General features: G+C 38.0%; 1 long non-coding RNA gene across 1 annotated transcript in view; it reads right to left on the bottom strand.

The window, feature by feature from the left end:
- Positions 1-657: 657 nt before the first annotated feature.
- LOC114487008 (uncharacterized) overlaps positions 658-20,741 on the bottom strand; it is a 27,865-nt gene continuing 7,781 nt past the window's right edge. Inside the window, exons 2-4 of the long non-coding RNA XR_003681572.2 lie at positions 3,161-3,280; positions 1,072-1,151; positions 658-903 (exon numbers count right to left, since the gene is read on the bottom strand). This is a non-coding gene — a long non-coding RNA (uncharacterized lncRNA). The remainder of the gene's footprint in view (positions 904-1,071; positions 1,152-3,160; positions 3,281-20,741) is intronic.

Raw genomic sequence — 20,741 nt, 5'->3', positions numbered from 1 at the left:
CTTTTTTTTTTTTTTAATTTTTCTTCCCAGAGAAAGTATTCAGCCTTGGTTAAAGTCACTGATAAAAACCGATTGCAAGTTAATCAGTTCCACATTTCTAATTGTTTTCCCAAAGAAGCTAAGGATTATTAATTTGGTGAAAGTTGTAAAGGTTTGGCACTGGAGTTTCCAGGGAATACTCTGGTAAGATTTGTTGGAACCGTGTGTTGTAAACTATGCTCTACACTCTACATTGATAGAATAACAGGATCCGATGTTTTTAAGCCTAATTGCTCTGTAGGGATCAAAGACATGTTACTTACTTATCTTATACTAGGTTTTGGGATCAGAAAGAAAAGTAGCTTGATCCCCAAAAAAGCTGTTATGATGCAAAATGGAGTGCAATAACCCATATTTGAGCCAGGAAAAAGGAGGAACATTGATTTCAGTCAGTTTTATACAATGGAGGATATAGGAACTATATGATCAGTAGGACAAAAAAGAAACAAAAAACTACTGTTAACACATATTTAACTTGGCAAATATAATTAGAGGTTTATAAGAAAGTTGGAAAGTATTTTTTATAAAGTATTTTACAAATCACATATATTAACTTAGTCTTAGATTACAGTCTTTTCCTAAACGTAATCATTTAAGAAAAAAAGGCTTTTGTCTGGCTTAAAGTTTGTATAGATCTAAACTTCTAAAATTATTTCTTGCTTGCATAAAAAAGGTGAAATTTTAAAGAATCAAAAACACTTAATGAGGGCTTCCCTGGTGGCGCAGTGGTTGAGAATCCGCCTGCCGATGCAGGGGACGCGGGTTCGAGCCCCGGTCCGGGAAGATCGCACATGCCGCGGAGCCTGCGCGTCCGGAGCCTGCGCTCCGCAGCGGGAGAGGCCACAGCAGTGAGAGACCCGCGTACTGCAAAAAAAAAAAAAAAAAAAAAAAACACTTAATGAAAAACGATGTGAAAGAGTCCTTAAGATATTGAGAGGAGTGGAACAACTTAACAAATAAAGTAGCAGAATCTCTTAGTATCTAACTTGAGAGCTTGTATCTATTATCTTTATATATTTGATAAAGACTCACAGAACTTTCCACTGAATTCTCTCAAATAACTCCTTCCCACTCTTCCAGTACATGTACTATTGGAGGCATAATTTTCAACCCTAAAATGAGAAATTTACATGGTGTATTTAGAAAATCTAGATAATAATAATAGCCGACATTTATCAGGCAGTCAGTAAGTTGTTGACATTCATTTAAGAGCTTGACATTCATAATCTCCTTCTATATACAGAACAGGTCTAAGAAGTAGAATTATAATTATCCTCACATTACAGATGAGGCAAATGAGTCACAGAGGGTTTAAATGACTTGCCCAATATCCACCAAGATGTCAGACTTCAGAGTCCGTATTCTTGGCTGTAATCTCCAGTTTTGTAAAGTCAGAGGTATCATTTCTTTTACTTGTGTTAATTATGAATCACATGTGGATCCACACTTCACCTAAACTGTTTCTCTTTTCACTCAGTTTCCTCATTTGCATGTCTGATCTAACTCCCTCATCTACCTCTTCACCTATGACGCATCATTTAATATCTTGGCACTCTCATGCAATACAAAATACTTTCTCAGATCAGATAGTGTATATGAAAATTATATGGAAAAGTATTGTAAAAATGACTCCATTCAAAAGAGCCTCTGATATTCCAGCTAATAGATTAAAACAGTAACAACAAAAACACACACACACATACACACACACAAAACCTCCTTTAACAAGTAAGAGATTTACTTTTCTCATTCAAAAGATGCAACTTTCATAGTTTTCTTTCTCTTTCTTCCTCTTTCTTTCTCTCTATCCTCTATCTACTAAATTTATTTGCTACTACCACATTATCAAAAACAGTCATAATCCAAATTTTTGACCATTTAGAATCGGACTGAGCTGACCTATAGACCAGTTAACTGAAATAATAACAGGAAATAAGTGATATTAACAGTATTTCACTTAAATGCTCGTCATGCTTAAAATAAAACAAATGTTTGTCTAATACACATATCTACACATAAACCTAGAGGCAATTATAATTTATAAATAACCAAGGGAGGGAGACTCAAGAGGGAGGGGATATGGGCATATGTGTATACATATAGCTGATTCACTTTTGTTGTACAGCAAAAACTAACACAACATTGTAAAGCAATTATACTCCAATAAAGATATAAACAAAAATTAAATAAAAATAAAAGTAACCAAGCTAAAGTGGATTCCAACAGACCATTACCATATCTTCATTAACAGAGTTGGAGTTTTAGATTTGAATTTGAAATAAAACCCGTTTCTGTTAAAAATTCAGAATCTTAATTCCAACTGGCAATTTGACCCCCATCATTAGACTGCCTTGGTTGTGTTTCACTCTCCTATGGGTAATTTTCTTTAGTAATTTTCCATTTCTCTTTATGCCCTTAATATACTTAGTGAATCAACTGAACATCTGTTAAACTGTAAATTTTCAAGATAGGAACTTCCTCTTTACTTGTTAGACTAGCATCAGGAATGCCTGAATGTTTAATAAAATGTTTGATATGATGATTGTAAGGATGATAAAATGACAGTGATAATCTGAGAGTGAGGTTTTAAATCAATAAGTTTACTTTATAAATTTAAAATGGTTTAAGGGCAGAACAGAATATAAAAAATAAAAGAAAAAACAAAAACATTCTTAGCACTGTCATTTGTGCCTTTCCATTTTAGTAGTTATTTATTTTTGAAGTATTCTGATTATAGGTATAGTCCTCTATCTTCTCCCCCAGTTCTTTTTTCTTTTTTTTTTTTAACTTAACTGATTCCTTCCATGGTTTACAAATAGAGCACGTATTTTGTAAGCCTCCTTCAGATAGGAACCACTTCACCACTGCTGTTTGACCACTGGAACTATCCTTATTCATGTCTTGAGATTTCTAAAACAATATCTGCCCTGCATCCACATTGTTTCCAATAGGCAGCATGTATTTGGGAAGCATTAATGATTTTAAAAGGCTCTGGGTCTTAGAATTTTTCTTCTTAAGATCCTTTGCATTTTTCTTTTGAAAGGGCTTCAATATGGGGACCTGGTAAAGGAGGATTAATGTAGTTTAACAAAGTGAAAAACTAATTGAATCATTAACTCACCATTCAGATTCAAATATCTTCATTCCAGACCGTATTCACTATTTACACTTCTGCTTTGCTCCTCTGCCTGACTCTTTTCTTCTCCTTTATTGGTAAAACTTCTTAGTCTTAGTTCTAACCCTGAAAAGGTCATGTGAAAATGCACATCAAGCATGTCAGAGACAGTCCTGACTGCTGGAGTGAAGGCTCAGAGGGCTTTTGCTCCAGAAATTGGAAGTCTTACATTTCAATGTTCCTATGAAGACCTTAGAACCCTGTTAATTTACTTAAACTGGCACAAAAACATAACTGGCTATTACTTCTTTCTAAAAAAAAAAAAAAATTAGTGTTTGATAGTTCTCAGTCATTTTGTAAACCTTAGTGAACCATCTCATTCTTCCTTGAAAGAATTTGAATTCAAAGTTACAATTCAATTTCCCTGAAATTTTGCATTTGACAGTAGTTTCTTCACATAGTAATACTTTGAAGGTTTAATATCACTTTTTAAAAACAGTGTAGACACAACTATATATAAAATAGATAACCAACAAGGACCTACTGTATAGCACAGGGAACTCTACTTAATTTTTGTAATAAGCTGCAAGGGAAGAGAATCTGAAAAGGAATATATATATATATATATATATATATGTCTGAATCACTGTGCTGTAACACCAGAAACTAACACGATGTTGTAAATCAGCTATACTTCAATTTAAAAATTAATAGATGCATAAATAAATAAATAACTTAAATAAAATAAAATAAAAACAGTGTAGATTAACTTAAAATGCATATACAGTGTGGACCAGCCATCATTTCACACAGAGAGACAAAAGGAGAGAGATAGAGAGAGGGAGAGAGACGTGTAAATTTAGGGTGGGGGAGGGGTGGGCTTGCAGGAGGCTATTTAACTAGCCCACCACTAATGGGATCTTCCCAGTAGTTACTTTCTATATTTCACTTCCCCAGTTTTTCTGGACCTTAGGAAAATTTTAACCTTAGATACTAAACTGACAACTAAAAAATGTCACTCGCCATCTGGTTCTATGAGAATGATGTCCTTAGCCACTGCAGTTGCTAACCTTTAACACACCATGAAAGGAAGGACTTCAGGATGGAGATCAGGAATGAGGCACTCTGTGCTCTGGGAAAACTGGCAGAACAGGCCTTCAGATAGTTAGAAATTTTCAGGAGAAATATTTTTATGAACCCAAATTCTTGCATCTTCCCATACTTAGAAAAGCCCTAAAACCATTAACTAAGATATATGCTCTTCATGGCTAGCAGCAACCTTCTACGGAGATGTGTGCTCGATTTCATGTAAATCACATAGATGCTGACCTCCCCACCACCATTTCAGAGCAGTTCTTCAGAGCTGAGAGGCTGTATTCTGGACTATCTTCCTCAGTCCTCAGTAAGTCCCCAAATAAAACTGAACACACAGCTCTCATGTCATGTGTGGGTTTTTTTAATTGACAAAATCAATGATAATAACACAACCGTCTTAAGTGGCATTGTTGTTGAACCTAAGTTAGTGTGTCTGATGTACAGTGAGGCCAAACAAACCAAAACTTTGGAGTTTAGAGCAGAGAAAGGTTTATTGCAAGGACCAAGCAAGAACTGGGGGCTTGGGCTCAAAAAAACCAAAATCTCCAGTGGTTTTCAGGGAAGAGTTTTTTTTTGTTTGTTTTTTGGTTTTTTTTTTGCGGTATGCGGGCCTCTCACTGTTGTGGCCTCTCCCGTTGCGGAGCACAGGCTCCGGACGCGCAGGCTCAGCGGCCATGGCTCACGGGCCCAGACACTCCGCGGCATGTGGTATCCTCCCAGACAGGGGCACGAACCCGTGTGCCCTGCATCGGCAGACGGGCTCTCAACCACTGCGCCACCAGGGAAGCCCCAGGGAAGAGTTTTTAAAGGCAAATTTGCCTTGGGGTGAGGGCTGCAGGTGTGTGACTTTCTTCTGATTGGTTGGTGGTGAGGTAACAGGGAGCCTTGTGCTCAGGAGTCTTGTGCTCAGCCTGAAGTTACCTGGTTGGGGGTCTTAGTTCCTGTAGAAGGACTCAAAGATACATTGGTCAGGGCATCCCTGGTGGCACAGTGGTTGAGAATCCACCTGCCGATGCAGGGGACACGGGTTCATGCCCCGGTCTGGGAGGATCCCACATGCCGCGGAGCGGCTGGGCCCGTGAGCCATGGGCACTGAGCCTGCGCATCTGGAGGCTGTGCTCTGCAACGGGAGAGGCCACAACAGTGAGAGGCCCGCATACCGCAAAAAAAAAAAAAAAAAAAATTCATTGGTCTATATATCCCTTGAGGAAGAACTAGGACTCTGCTTTATTGCTACACTATTGTTTCTTGACTGCTTTTCCTTTGTTTCTGCATTCCCTCCCTTCCCTAATTAGTAACTGCTTGAATCTGCCCTTCGGAACTCAGGAAAGGTCTAGGAGGCTGAAGCCTTTTTCCTACAAATAAGAAATGGGGACACAGAGGGCCTTTGGTACCAGGGAGGGCCCCACAGGGTCCTGCTTTGTTTCAGTGTGTTGAATATATTACAAAAAATTATTACATTTCTGTTAGTCGGACCTATTTTAGGCTCAATGGTTTCTAGAAAGACACATACTAAATTTTATTGATGACACAATACAACATTTAGTAGGCTAGAAATAATTTATTAACTATGATAACAATTCATGGACTTTTACAAATAAGCAGTTTTCTCCTTGATCACTGGTAGACTCAAGTCCATTATAGTTCATTCATCTTCACAATAGGTAGTTATAAAACAAACATTATGTGCAATCACTCAGATTTGCTTTAATCCCCTAAATGGAACTAGTTAGTCCTGAACTTAGATTTAAAACAAAACTCACTCTCAGCAATGTTTAATTATTTGAAGAAGAAAAAATAACTGCTTTCTTAAATAAGATCATAGCAGATAAAAATTATGCCTTAATTAAATGCAGTTCCATTTGTGGAAGCACCTAATGCAGTGCCTTGCATGTAGTAGGTGCTCATTTGGTGATAATTATAGTTATTAGCAGAATTGGAACTAGACCAAATGCTTCAGGACTCCCAGTCGCTTTTCTCCATATCCCATTTCCCCTTATAAACCCCCAGCACTTTGTCCTCTGCAATTTATCATCCTTCCAGTAATCACATTCAAACTGCACTTTCCAAGAGCAGGAGAGAGATGAACAAATCAGGAAGACTTGAATGCCTTAAATCACAGACTTTCTTGAAAAGAGTATTGTTTCAAATATTTATCGTATCAGCTATGTTACTGGACTGAACTTTGGGTTCTCTCACCCTCTGTGCAGCAAAGCCAGTTTACCGACACCAGGTTATGGCAAAGGAAAAGTACAGCGTTTATTACAAGCACCAAGCAAGGAGTATGGGCAGCTTATGCTCAAAAGAAGAAACTCCCCAGATGGTTTTCAGGGAAGCATATTTAAAGGCAACATTTAGAAGTGAGGGCTGCAGGATGCATAGTTTCTTCTGATTGCTTGGTGGTGAGGAGGTAACAGGGTGGTGTTTCAGGAATCTCAGTCATCAACCTTCTGGTTCCAAAGTCTGAGGTCTATGTGCTTATGCTCAGCATTGAGTCACTTTCCTCCACCTGGGTCTGTGTGTGTGTGTGTGTGTGTGTGTGTGTGTGTGTGTGTGTGTGTGTGTGTGGCAGGGAGACTTAGCTACTGAAGAACTACTCAAAGGTATCTGTCAGATTATGATATATGTCCCTTTGAGGAGGAAGTAAGTCTCTGTTTTATCACTGAACTATTGTCATTTTCTTGTTTGAATTATTTTCCTTTTCTTTCTGCATTCCCTCACTAAGTAAAGCAGAAGTAGAGACATTTATTGTAAATGTAAATAACTACTACAGTAGTTACCTACTCAGTAACTGCATGTTCCTGCTCTTTGTAACTCAAGGAAGGCCTAAGAGACTAAAGACTTTTTCTACAAACAAGAAATGGGGGACATGGAGGGGTTTTTATACCCAGGAGGCTCCCCCAGGGTCCCACTCAGTTTCAACCACAAATAGCCATTATTTTTCTTCTTCAACTGACTTATTGCCAGAAGCCAAATTTATACCTGAATATCAGCACCAAAATAACTTGAAAAGCTAAAGTATTCTTGTGTACAATGAAGTAAAGCTCCAAATCAGCCTAATCAGATAGATTTTGACCGTCTATCATCATCACAGATAATGAAATGCATTGCCTTTTTTTGCATATTGGAGCCAAGGACAAATGGTCGAGACCTTCAATGGTTCTCTTGATACACCTCAAACCCTAGAAGAAGAGAGATAAGAATAAGATAAAAAACGAGGATAAAATGGGAGTTTTCCCCAGAGTTTTTAAAACACATTATTTTTTTCTCTAAGCCCTCTTTCGTAATGTAGTATTCTTCACTTAACAAAAACAAACCAAAGAAACTTCGAAATAGTAACAAACCCTCAGAGGAGATATTTTCTGCTTCCTCCACACTGCATTGAGCTGCTCCAAGCCCAGAGCTGGTGCTGAAATCAAGGACAGGACGCCAGACCAGGAAGGGGCCCCAGAAAAAGGCCCCAGGGCTGTATGTAAAGTTTTACAATTTTCTCCTCTCCACAGCCAAGATTATTCCTTCTGAGGGTGGGCGTCTGAGGCATATGTTTCAAACTGATGCTACACGCAGAAAATGAAATAAACGGCTCCCTTTGCCTTTTTCAGGCTTGGTTGCCTGATCTAAACAAAAGGAGGATGCAATTTGGATTTACCTCATTCTCACCGTCCTTGGTGAGGCAGATGTCTTAAGCACTCTATTTTAAGGATTCAAAGCCATAATATTACTAATAACTCCACATACTTGTTTGCATTTCCCATGTTACATATAAATGTCAGAAGCAATGACTTGCAATCCCCTTTAATCTCGTGACAGCTTTATTATCATTGGTTGGCTGAACTTCAAGGAAAGTTATGACGGTGGCAAAGTTCTGCAAACTGAAGCACATATTTCGGTAATTAGGTAAAGGAGGGAGAGTTCCATTTAGAATGCACAGCTGAAATTATTTGCTAAACACTTAAGATGCTGAGGTATATCACATTCCTCCCAGGACAGCTTTTGAAGGATGATTTACAAAGCAATTCTTTTACCGTTTTACCATTTTTTTTTTTTCCCCGTTAGGCTGTTTTAGCAGCAGCTCTTAACTTGAAAATGGATCTTCTGATAATGGAAATATTGTATTTGCAATATGAGAAGGTGGAAGGAGAGAGTGGTCCAGGAGGCTGTGTTTTGAATTTTCTCCTGTTTTGAACTTAGTTTTCTCGAATGACAGCATCTCTCTCATGAATGCTTTAGCACTGAACATTGTAGCTGATTTTTTTCATTGTTTTTGGAATCAGGCCAAGGTTTTCCAATCTTGGAAAAAAATAATATAAACTGCTTGAAATACATTTTGATCCCACCCAAACAAAACCGTTTGTCTTTTTTCAAACCTTAGTTATCAGTAAAGTTCATGTTAACAATTACCTAATAAATTGCTGGGGTTTTATATATTGTTAAAAGGTCATATACTTCAACAGTTTCTTAAAGGAATTTTTTTTTTCCGGTATGGTAATGGGTTTCAATGAAAAACCTTTCATTCAGATTCTTTTACAGCCAAACTCACAGACAGAAAGAGAGGGTAGAATCTGTAACTGAAATTAATCCAGATATTGCTTAAGTGCATAAATTTAGTCTAATTCACACTGACTCTTAATCCCTAAGGTTAGCCTCTCCAAATTCATAATTAATAAAGCCTGTTCATCAACTGCTAAAAGTCCAGTTTATGTTTTCATCTGAAATTCAAACTAGCATGATCCAATCCCATAGCTTTCTCAAACGTTAATCTTAGTATCATTTAACAAATTGACAGAAATTCTTAGAGTTCCACGGGAGAAAATATGCTTATTGCAAATTGGAGGAAAAACAACCAATTCTATTTCTATTCTGCCCTCTGTCTCATGCTGTAAACAGTACAAAGCAAGTTCTTCTCATTCTCCCTCTCCTCTTCTCTCCTCTCCCGAACTGTATATCTTGGCCCTTAATCCAAAATAGATCTAAAGAAACTTAAAATATAAACAAATAAAGCAAAATAAAATAAATTACAAGTACATGAAAAGATTAAGCCAAGGAAAAGAACATTAGCTAGGAATGAAAACATCGCAAAACGAATGCCATTATCCAACACAATTCCTAAACGTTGGCTGTGAACTGACATTAAGCAGGATGAAAAGAGTTTTGCTGGTTACATGACTGGATTCTTTTTGTTTTTTTAAAAAAAGCAAAAGCAAATAGTGGGGAAGCACAGGGATCCCTGATCACAGAATGAGAAATAAATCTCTTTCCAGGATACTTATAAGGACACAGTATCATATTATGCAATAGAGTCATTTACCACAGAGTAAGCAGCACTAAGAACTTCATAGCTTTATTTGTCATACTTGTCTTCTCTTCAGTCTTATGGCTTCCTTCCAAGACCCAATTCAGTAAATGCTACCCTCAAGTGGGCTAGTATGCTTTTGGATGGCTTGGCTTACCTCAAGAGTATATTGTTTACTATCTAAAACAATAGATGCACTGTATATCTTTCATATGATCTTACATCAATATTATTTCTTTTAGTTGAACTATGTTAAGTACTGGCAAGCACTGAATTCAAGATTATACAATTCTTCGAACAAGAATCTAGGCTCCAGCTAGTCTGTGTTGCAGTATGGAACAGATTCTTATGTTTTAACATTCAGAAGAATTCCAAGAGATTTGATCCTATCTTTGTTTCATCCTAAGTAGATATGTTCTAGAAAACTAAGGGTTTCCCCATTGTCCATATTCAAGTTTACCATTTACAAGATTACCATTAAATAGAGAGAGAGAGAGAGAGAGAAAACACTAAAACATGACATGCTTTTCATAGAAAAAGAATCAGGAGAAAGTTTGATAAGTGTGCCACTTTAACTATTTTTATTTGAATAAAAATTTTTGTATGATTTGCATGTTTCAAATAAAATTTGTTTTATAAAATATACACACAGAAAACTATAATTTTGGCTTCCATTTTCTGAAACATGTTTAAAACAATTTTCTACCCACCACACTTTATCTATATAGATGTGCTTTTGTCAGCTATGTTTATTTTTTATTGTTTGGCTTCCAAAATAAAGATTAGCATAACTTAAATGCAATAAATACTGATTTAAAACTTATATCAAAAGTAAATATGATACAATCTTTGCACAGATAAGTATTTGATTTCTCTGAAAACCATTTATCTAAAGCTTAATCCAGTATTTGTTTTGTTATTAAAGCTCATTAACTATCCAATATTTTTAAATTAGAAGTCAGAACTCATATGAAAGCCCTCCTTGGAAGTTACAGTGTCCTGGTACATTATGAGAATAAGTATGGTAAGTAATTTAAATGCTCAGATATAACCTTGAAAAGAGTACTTGTTAGGGAATGACATCACCAAGATGGCGACATAGGTCATTCCTGGCTTTACTCTCCCTCACAAGAAGAACAACTAACAACTATTCAAGAGCAAGACACCACTGAGAGACTCCTAGAACATGGGGGTGAGGCTGAAGAACTCCTCTGCATCATGAAGGCCAAGACAGACTGCATTAGAAGGGTAAGAGAAGCAGAACACATTGACCACCTTGCATTTCCCTCAGGCCAGCACAGCACCATGTAGAGAGGTCTCTCCTAAGCCTCTGGCTCTTCCAGTGGGTAAAGAGAACCCAAGGGGGAACAACCAGTGCCCCCCTTCAAGCTGTGTAAGTCACTTTGCGGGAGCCACTACTCTGACCTCTCTCCATGGAGGTTGCTGGGAAATCTGCAGGGTTCAACTACTGGGACTCTGACTGTGATGAAGAAAGGGAGAGGGGCTTGCAACAACCAGCACATGGATGTTGGCAGACTGAGTTCATATCTTCACTACCCAAATAGTAGTCCCAACCAGTAGCTTTGCTCACCTGCAGAACAAAGTTTGTGGTGCCCTCTGACCAGGGAACTTGGTAGGGTGCAGATCTGCTTGATCTGAATCCTCAAGAGAGGAATTTTGCTAGCCCTAGAGCTTGGTTTGTCCAGGCAAGGAGCTGAGTCACAGCCCTCTCACTGTGGAGTGTTTCCCAGCCACATCTGACCACGGGGGCTGGCAGAAACACCTAGAAGCTCTGCAGCCCAGTGGCACTCAAGAAAAGAGGTAGGTGGGCGAAGTTGATCACCTCCAGAGCAAAGCTAGTACCAGGGGTGGAGGATTCTTTTTCTGTACAAGGGCAAGGGGATTAATTCATAGCCAAGTCTATGGGTAGCTCTTGGCTCTTCTCAACCAAAGAAACTGGGAAATCGAGAATTGCCTGAGATGGCCCCTCCCCTTCTTGCCCAGGCAAGGGAGCTGAGACACAGCACCACCCACCTGCTGTGTCTCCTGTCCACATCTGACCAGAAGGGTTGGCAAGAACACCTTGTAGCTGGGCAGCCCAGCAGAGCTCAAACCTACAGAAGGGCAGGCAGAGCCAGCAGTTTGCATAACAAAGCCAGTGGATTTTCTTGGCCAGGGAACTTGAGACAAGGGTCAGCTCAAGTTAAGACAATAAACAAAGAATTTAACCAGGCTTTGTGCTCCTTTTCTCACTGCAACCAGGCAGGGAAACTAATCTGTAGCCCTTCTCATTACTGAATACAGTCTCTAGCCTGCTTGACCAGGAAACCTAACCAGAGCACATAGGAAATTATTTAGTCCATCCAACAGTCCTGCTTACAGTGGCATTTGAACAAAGAGCACAGCCCATGGCTTCCCATCTGCAGAGTAAAACTGGTGGACTCACCTGACCAGGGAATTCAGTGCACATTCTGGAATGATTTGGGTCCCCAAACAATGAGCCATACAGGACATTAGTGAAAGGAATCAAAGAAGACACAAATAAATGGAAAGATATCCCATGTTCATGGATTGGAAGAATTAATGTTGCTAAAATGTCAATATTACCAAAAACCATCTATAGATTCAGTGCAATTCCTATCAAGATTTCAATAGCATCTTTTACAGAATCAAGAAAAACACTCCTAAAATTTATATGGAACCACAAAAGAGCCCAAAAAGCCAAAGTAATTCTGAGAAAGAAGAACAAAGCAGGAGGCATCATACTCCCCTATTTCAAGCTATACTGTAAAGCTATAGTAATCAGAACAATATGGTACTGACATAAAAACAGACAAATAGACCAATGGAACAGAATCAAGAGCACAAAAATGAACCAAAGCATGTGCAGTCAAGTAATGTTTGACATGGGAGCCAAGAATACTCAATGGAGAAAAGATAGTCTCTTCAGTAAATGGTGCTGGGATAATTGGATATTCATATATAAAAGAATGAAACTGGACCCCTATCTTACACCATTTACAAAAATTAACTCAAAATGAATTAAAGACTTAACTGTAAGACCTGAAACCATAAAACTTGTGGAAGAAAACATAGGAATAAAACTCCTCGACATGGGCCTTGGAAATGATTTTTGGATATGACACTAAAAGTACAAGCAACAAAATAAAAAATCAACAAGTGTGACTACATCAAACTACAAAACTTCTGTACAGCAAAACAAACCATCAATAAAATGAAAAGGCAACCTACAAAAAGGAAAAACATTTTGCAAACCATATATCTGATAAGGAGTTAATATCTAAAATATATAAAGAACTCACACAACTCAATACCAAAAAAAAAAAAAAAAAAAATTAAAAATGGGCAAAGTACCAGAATAGACATTTTTCCAAAATAGATATACAAAAGGCCAATAGATACATGAAAAGGTGCTCAACATCACTAGTCATCACAGAAATGCAAATTAAAATCACAGTGAGATATCATCTCATACTTGTTAAAATGGCCATCATCAGAAAGAGAAGAATTTTTTTTAAAAAAAAGACAAGGATAACAAATGCTGTCATGGATGTGGATAAGAGAGAACCCTTGTGCACTGTTGGTGGGACTGTAAATTTGTACAGCCACAATGGAAAGCAGTATGGAGGATCCTAAAAAAAAAGTTATAAATAGAACTACTGTATGATCCGGCAATAACACTTTTGAGAATATATCCCCAAAACACAAAAACACCACTAACTCAAAAAGATATCTTCACTCCTGTATTCATAGCAGCATTGTTTACAATAGTTAAGGTATGGAAGCAACCTGAGTGTTCATCGATGGGTGAATGGATACAGAAGTTGTGGTATGTATATACATGGAATATTATTCAGCAATAAAAAATGAGGAAATCCCACCATTTTCAGCAACATAGATGGACCTTGAAGACATGTTAAGTGAAATAAGTCAGTGAAAGACAAATACTGTATAATGTCACCTATATGTGAAATCTTAAGAAAATAAATAAGTAAATAACCAAATTCTTAGAAAAAAAGATCAGACATGTGGTTATTACCAGAGGCAGAGGGGAGGAGGGAGGGGAATTTGAGGAAGGTGGTCAAAAGGTACAAGTTTGCAGTTATAAGGTAAGTACTAGGAATGTAATGTACAAATAGGATGACTATAGTTAATGCTGCTGAAAGATATATTGGAAAACTGTTAAGAGATTAAATCCTGAGTTCTCATCACAAGGCGAAATTTTTTCTTTTCATCTCTCTTTTCTTTATATTGTATCTGTATGCGGTGATGGATGTTAGCTGCACCTATTGCAATAGTTATTTCACAATATATGTAAATCAAAACCATCATGCTATATGCTTTAAACATATACAGTGGTGTATGTCAATTATTTCTCAATAAAAATGGAGGGAAAAAGAGTACTTGTCAATGAAGTCTTGGTTTTTTAGTCCTTCAAAAAAGAGAGGGAAATTAGGAGGGAAATCTAAGAATGAATGAATGAAATAAGCTATAGGTTAATAAAGATTAATAAAGATCTGTAAATTCGTACAAGAAAAGAAGTAAAAAAGAAAAGAACTCATCATTTATTTTATGAGTATATCACTCAAGTCACTTGGAGCAAGTAAATGTTGGCAACATTAATTTCACATCAGGATCCATTTTATATGCTATGATCCATTTTATAAAAGTGACTACTTTTAAGATCAGGCCACCCAAGAAGGCTGTTCTCTTGCTCTCTGTATCCACTGCTTGACCAGTCCTGGCCTCACCTACACCCTACTCACCTGACCGACCTTCCGTCCTAATCACAGAGCCTAATCAGTAAATGCCTAGGTACTTGACCCGGCCCCAGCCAGTGATTATTCTAATCTTTAGATCAGAATGTCTGCACTCTGATAGTTTATCAAAGGGTCCAAGAGGGTAGTTCTCCTCTGCTGGTTTCCCTGGTAACCAAAGAGGATGAGCCAACCTGATGTCAATTTCTTCTATAACTGGTAACACTCCCCCTCCCCTTAGCGAAGACTGCTTCCATGTCCTGCCTGCCATCCGTTGTCCACAATGGGGTGTCACTCCAGGACCCCTTTCCTGTAGACATGTAAGATTCCCTATCCAATAAACCACTGACGTCTCTGTTGCTGTCTCCTGGCTCTTTCTTCAGTCTTGAAGCTGGGCAATCACAAGGCTTGCAGACCCGTGGAGTGCAGCCTAATACTACTCTATTTTATTACATGATATCAGCATTTTCATGGTGAACCTGGACATTTACTTGTGTGGCTCACAATCTTTTGTATAGTTAAAAACCAGTTAAAGGTCAACTTTCTTACTGTATTTAACTAACCAATGAATCAATCACCCAGCTGTGCATAACCTCATAAGGAATCTACTGAAACTATGGCACATTTACTTTTCTGCATTTTTGTAGCAGGTACTGGTGAATGAGTTGTCAAACACTCGAGGATAGCTTTTTTTCCACCGTGGGGTAAGAGGAAAATGGTATATAGCAAAATTGTTGAGGATCATATAAATGAAGGTTCATTTACATTGTATTCTTCAAGTGCCAAATTCAAGGGATGGAAAAAAGAACAAACCCAGCACAGTTATCAAGGGGCTTTCAGTCTAGTCGGAAGATAGTCCTTCAAGCAAACCAGCCTCAGTAAAATAAATAAAATAGATGTTTGGCAGCCAGTGTTGGTTACCTATTCTCTATTCATTGTTTTTTACTGTGATATATTAAGAAATATATTTGGTGGTCCTTGTCCCTGGTTTCTGTCACACAGCCCTTCATACCTTTCTGTGGAATTTCCTAGCTGAGAGGAGTGTCTTTGTTATTCATGAGAGGCCCCTTTTGAGCCCACTTGAGTTTATGCTAATGAGGTGACAGGGTGAGGCCCCTAGGTAGCCTCAGGTAGGGGCTGGTCACCAGAAAGACCAAGTGATTAGTGGGTTGGAAACTTAAGCCCCACCCACGAACTTCTGGGACAGGTAAAGAGGGCTAGAGATTAAGCTCTATAAAGACTCTTGAGCAATGAGATTTGATGAGCTTCTGGGTTGGTGAATACATACAGACACTGGTAGGATGAGCTACCCTAGTTCCACAGGGACAGAAGCTCCTGTGCTTGGGGACCCTTCAGGACTTTGCACAATGCACCTCTTCATTAGGCTACTTATTTGTATTCTTTATCATATCCCTTATAATAAGCTGGTCAACATATGGAAATGTTTTTCTGAGCTCTGTGAGCCATTCTAACGAATTATCAAACCTGAGAAGCAAGTGTGGGAACCCAATTCATAGCCCATAGGCCAGAAGTACAAGTGACAGCCTGGACTTGCAGTTGGTGTCTGCAGTGGGGGCAGTCTTGCAGGACTGAGCCCTTAACCTATGGAAGCTGATGCCGTCTCCAGGTAGATAGCATCAGAATTGAGTTAAATCTGAAAGACACTCAGTGGGGTGTCCACTGAGAATTAGAGACTTGCTTGGTGGTGTTGGAAAACACTCCAGACTTACTGCAGCAGTGTTTCTTACTAAGCCCTCTGATTTAGTTCAGATCCTGGACAGCCATCTGTTTCATGTGCCCCCCACCCCCAGCCCTCGGTTCCAGGGGTAGGATGTTAATTAACCTAAGCCAATCAGGATAATTCTATCCCATTTGACAATTCTAGTTTAGTATTGGATGTGATGCAAACCAGGCCAATGAGATGTTAGAAACATGTTCTGGGAAACTTGTTCTTCTAAAAAGGCATGCCAACTGAATATTCATTGTATTCTGAAAGTTCTCATGTGAATTTGAGGTACCTGGATCTGTTCCAGCTGCCTCTGCTTCTAGGACTGACCTCCCAGGCACACTTCATGTTAAATATATTCTCAGTCTCACTTACCTACATAACAAATCACTGTGATAAAAATAAATTGCTCTTAATGACTTTATTCAAAGATAGATTTACAGACTCACAAAATCAATGGAATTACTCCTGTAGTGGAAAATTAAGTAATTTTGACAAGCAATTTTTAAGTGATTCTATAATACCAGCATGCAGATGGCCTTCTCACAGAGTTGAATCCAAGTACCTTTTTGTTTGTTTTTATTTTTTAATAGTTTTCCCTAAGTTTTATTTCCTTCTTTGCATGACCTTCTTCTATACCCTGGATTGTATCCTTCTAAGTCTTTCTCCGTACTCAGACAAGGACATTATTTGCACATATAAAGGGATTGTGGAGGTAAGGTTTTGGGTTTTTTTTTTTAATCATTGTAATTATCAAAATGGGATTTACTGCAACTTCCTTTTCTAAATTAATAACTTGTACATACCTGTAAGTCATTAGATATTACATAAAGAGCCACAAAATATTCTATAGTGGGTATATAACAATTTGTCCAGCAATTTTCCTATCGAAGAATATTGAGAACGTTCCCCTTTCCCTCCCACTTATAACACTGCTACAGTAAAATCTTTCCTTTACGTAAACTTATGTGTCATGTATACTGCTATAGGATAGATTCCTAAAGGTAGAATTGTTGTATAAAAGATATGGATACATTTTTCTTCTCCTTTTAAATGAAGATTTCCCCTTAATGGAAAAATTTACATATATATATATTTTTTTATTTTTCAATTCCACCAAAAAACTTTTCCTCTTGTAAAGAGTTAAATGAAACATATTCTGGTGTATTTACTTATGTTTATTTAACCATAAAATATATTTTATGGGATTACCAAAGGGACTACTATCTCTCTGGAATTACCTGATTGAGTTTCATTTTACTTGTCCATTTCATAGTTAAATACAAAGTTAGAAAGAAAAACTGAGTTTACAACACTGTACTTCAACTTCTCCCATTCTGGGATTGCATTGTGTTAATGCAATTATCTCAGTACTGAATTATTTTGCAAGTGCCACTTTGCTATAGTGAACCCACAACGTATAGTGCAAGATCTTTCTTGGCATTTTATTTAAAAACAAGCTGACCTCGTATCTTGGTATTTAATCATCTCTTCCAGTTTACAAAAGAGGCCAAATAAAGAAATACTCACTGATAGTAGTGAGGTTTTCTTTTTTCATCTCTTCAGTTTAAAAGTCAGCACTCAGAGCCAGCTTTACACTCTTAGGAGGTACCTGTTCTTCTGGAGAGACAGGTGTGAAACAGCAGCCAGGCCAGCTGTGGAATTGGCAGCTTGGAATTACCAAAGCAAATAGGTTGCTTTGGTAAAACAGGAGGACATACAGATAGTTAGACTGGAGTCCAGGGAAGCCTTTTGTTTATTAGTTTATGCCTTCTGTATTAGTCCTGGAGCTTGAGACTAGCAGACACAAAATTACAGTTGGCATTTGCTAAGATACCTTTGGCAAAGAGGCTACGATGGAGCCTGTCTCCTTTCTGTCCAGAAGCAGTCCTGCTGGCAGGCTACCACATAGAGGGGTGTCTGCCTCTTCTATCGACTCTTGTGACAAAGAGATCTGTGTCATCTGTCAGTCTGGCACCTTTCACAGGCACAAAATCCACTTGAAAATCAGAAATGGAGAAGAATCTTCATTAGAAACTGATTGTGTGTAGCAGTCATCTGGGGGATGAGACTTCTGGAAGATGCAGGACGCAGCACAGTGTGGAAAATTGAAGTGGCGTGGTTGTTGGAAGTGCTCATTACTAATGCTGGAGTGACTTATGAAACGGTAAAATGAAATACAAGACCAAGGCATGTGAACAAACTTAACAAAAGATAGAATAAGCATTTCACGCCTCACACTGTGCAGTCCAGGCTGTGGATAGCTTTACAGCTGCTACACCTTAAGGAAGTGATGGCTACAATCGAATCTGCCTGATAATAGAATATCTTGGAGTATAAAAGTAGAATCATTTACTATATAACACCCTGTCAAGCATAACAGGCCAGGGAATATTAACCCTAATATTTTTAATATTGACTTAGCTGTCAGAGAGCCCTGAATTATAGGAGAAACCTTGCTGCTATCTATTCAAAACTCAGGAAATTGGCACCCTTTGTCTCTGGCTTGTTTTTTTTTTAAAAATACCTGTGAAATTCAAATACTCCTTAAAATATAAAGATAAAATATAATGATTCAAATAATATCTAATAGGTATTTATAGATGATCTAAATTCATCCTGACATTTCTATGCAATGCTTTGCATAGAATATTAAAAGCCAGTTTTTAACAGATCTAGGCCAAGGCAAAATTGTATGCTATAGGCAGGAAAGAATAGAGGGATGTAATTCAGAAATCAGACTTTGGAATGAGTCAATCTCAGCCAAAATTCCACTTCCATGATTTTATGTGGAACTTTAAACAACTACCTTTTCTGTGCCCTGATTTCCTCATTTGCAGAATGTGGTTGAGAATAATTATAACTAGAGATTTTTAGGAACCTATAAGATTTAATGTCAAATTTTAGAACAAAGGTCAGTGGCATTACAGGTGCCCAACAAATATTAGCAAATATTGTTTGACAGTTTGTCTTCACCAGGCCAGGCTCCCTCTTATCTTGCATATCCAATTACTTAAATACTTGGTCATCCTGTATCACCATTCACATGTGTAAGAAAGAAAGGTCAAAAAGTATTCTATTCTTCTAGAATTTTGTGTTACCTCTCTCAGTGCTATTTAACTCTTGAGGGTCTTTTTTTCCTCCTCTAATTGTGCAATTAAGGGTCTGCCATCTGTCACAGATACGGCAGCAGCTCTGAATGAGCTGGTAAAGTATTTCATGCCCAGAGGTGGGATTTCATGTCACAGAGTTAGTCCTACTTTACTAATGCCATCTACACATAAGGCCTGCCTAGTCCAAACACTTGCAGGAATAGAAAGCGGATATCAAAGCATTAAAAATAAGGATTGGTATGTGGTTTCCCCAAAAATTTATTTTAATGCTTGACAAGAAAAGATTTTAAATTTGTGCTCCTTTATTTAAATTTTTCACATCATTCTTATTCTATATTGAGGTTTTCAATAAAGTCTACCTCTTTTTTTCTCTAGCCTTCTAAGAGATTTAGAGAAAACAAAACCCCAAAATTAGCTCACTGAAAGTAACAACTTTCTTTCCAAATACAACTACCCCCCCCCCAGTTTTGATTAAATCTACTCATTCTTGTCTGTCTAGATTGGCATGGTCATACGTAGTAGCCATTTAGCCACAGGAGGCAACTGAGTGCTTGGAATATGGCTAATACAAATTGAGATCCAACTAAGAGTAAAAGACACACCATATTGCACAGACTTAGCTTGAAGGAAAAGATGTAAAATATATCATTGATAATTTTTTTATTGATAATATGTGAAAATATTTAGTTTGGGTTCAGTAAAACGTTATAAAATTAATTTCACCTATTTACCTTTTTTTAATGTGGCTACTAGAAAATGGAAAATTACATATATGTCTTGCATTTGTGGCTTCTGTTTACTCTATTAGTCTAGAATAGGGCTGCTCTAGACTAATAGAAGGGAAACATTGCTGTTATAAAAAAGAAAAAACAAAACACATTAAATGGAATTTTAAAGTAAAAATTTAGAGGAGAAATTTTTCTTTTTTTTTTTTTTTTTTTTTTTTGGCCACACTGTGTGGCTTGCGGGATCTTAGTTCCCCAACCGGGGATTGAACCCGAGCTCCCTGCAGTGGAAGCGCAGAGTCCTAACCACTGGACTGCCAGGGAATCCCCTAGAGGAGAAATAAAATCCCAAAATTCCATTTGTAAATGTAATGGAGTATTTCTCTTGTTAAGAACAACCATAGAAACCAAATTTCTTACTGTCCCCCCAAAAAAGGTGTCTGAAGACATCAGAGAGCTAATGAGGCAACCCACACTCAAGAGCAGAATCCCAGAAGAAGGCCAATGTAGAGGTGTGAGCTGAAGTAAAAGTTGGACTTTCAGGAGATACCAAAAAGGTGGTGTCATAATAAGGACTCCAGGCTCCCTAACGGAATCCCTGGAAGACCAAACCCTACTGAGGAAAACACGTTTGATGGAGTCTTATGAAAACTCTACCTAGTTTTGATAGATAGAGCGCCCAACTCTATCTATCTGTCAGAGGGCAGTGAACTCTCTGGAGAAAGATAGTGCCATTCAGGGCCTCTACATTTTTTTGGTATGTGATATTAGCTATTTGATTAAAAATTACTGGGCTTCCCTGGTGGCGCAGTGGTTGCGCGTCCGCCTGCCGATGCAGGGGAACCGGGTTCGCGCCC

Source organism: Physeter macrocephalus, chromosome 10 (assembly GCF_002837175.3).
Source record: "Physeter macrocephalus isolate SW-GA chromosome 10, ASM283717v5, whole genome shotgun sequence".
Taxonomy (NCBI): domain Eukaryota; kingdom Metazoa; phylum Chordata; class Mammalia; order Artiodactyla; family Physeteridae; genus Physeter; species Physeter macrocephalus.
The sequence above is the reverse complement of the archived record's forward strand: the minus strand, read 5'-3'. Positions and strand labels throughout refer to the sequence as shown.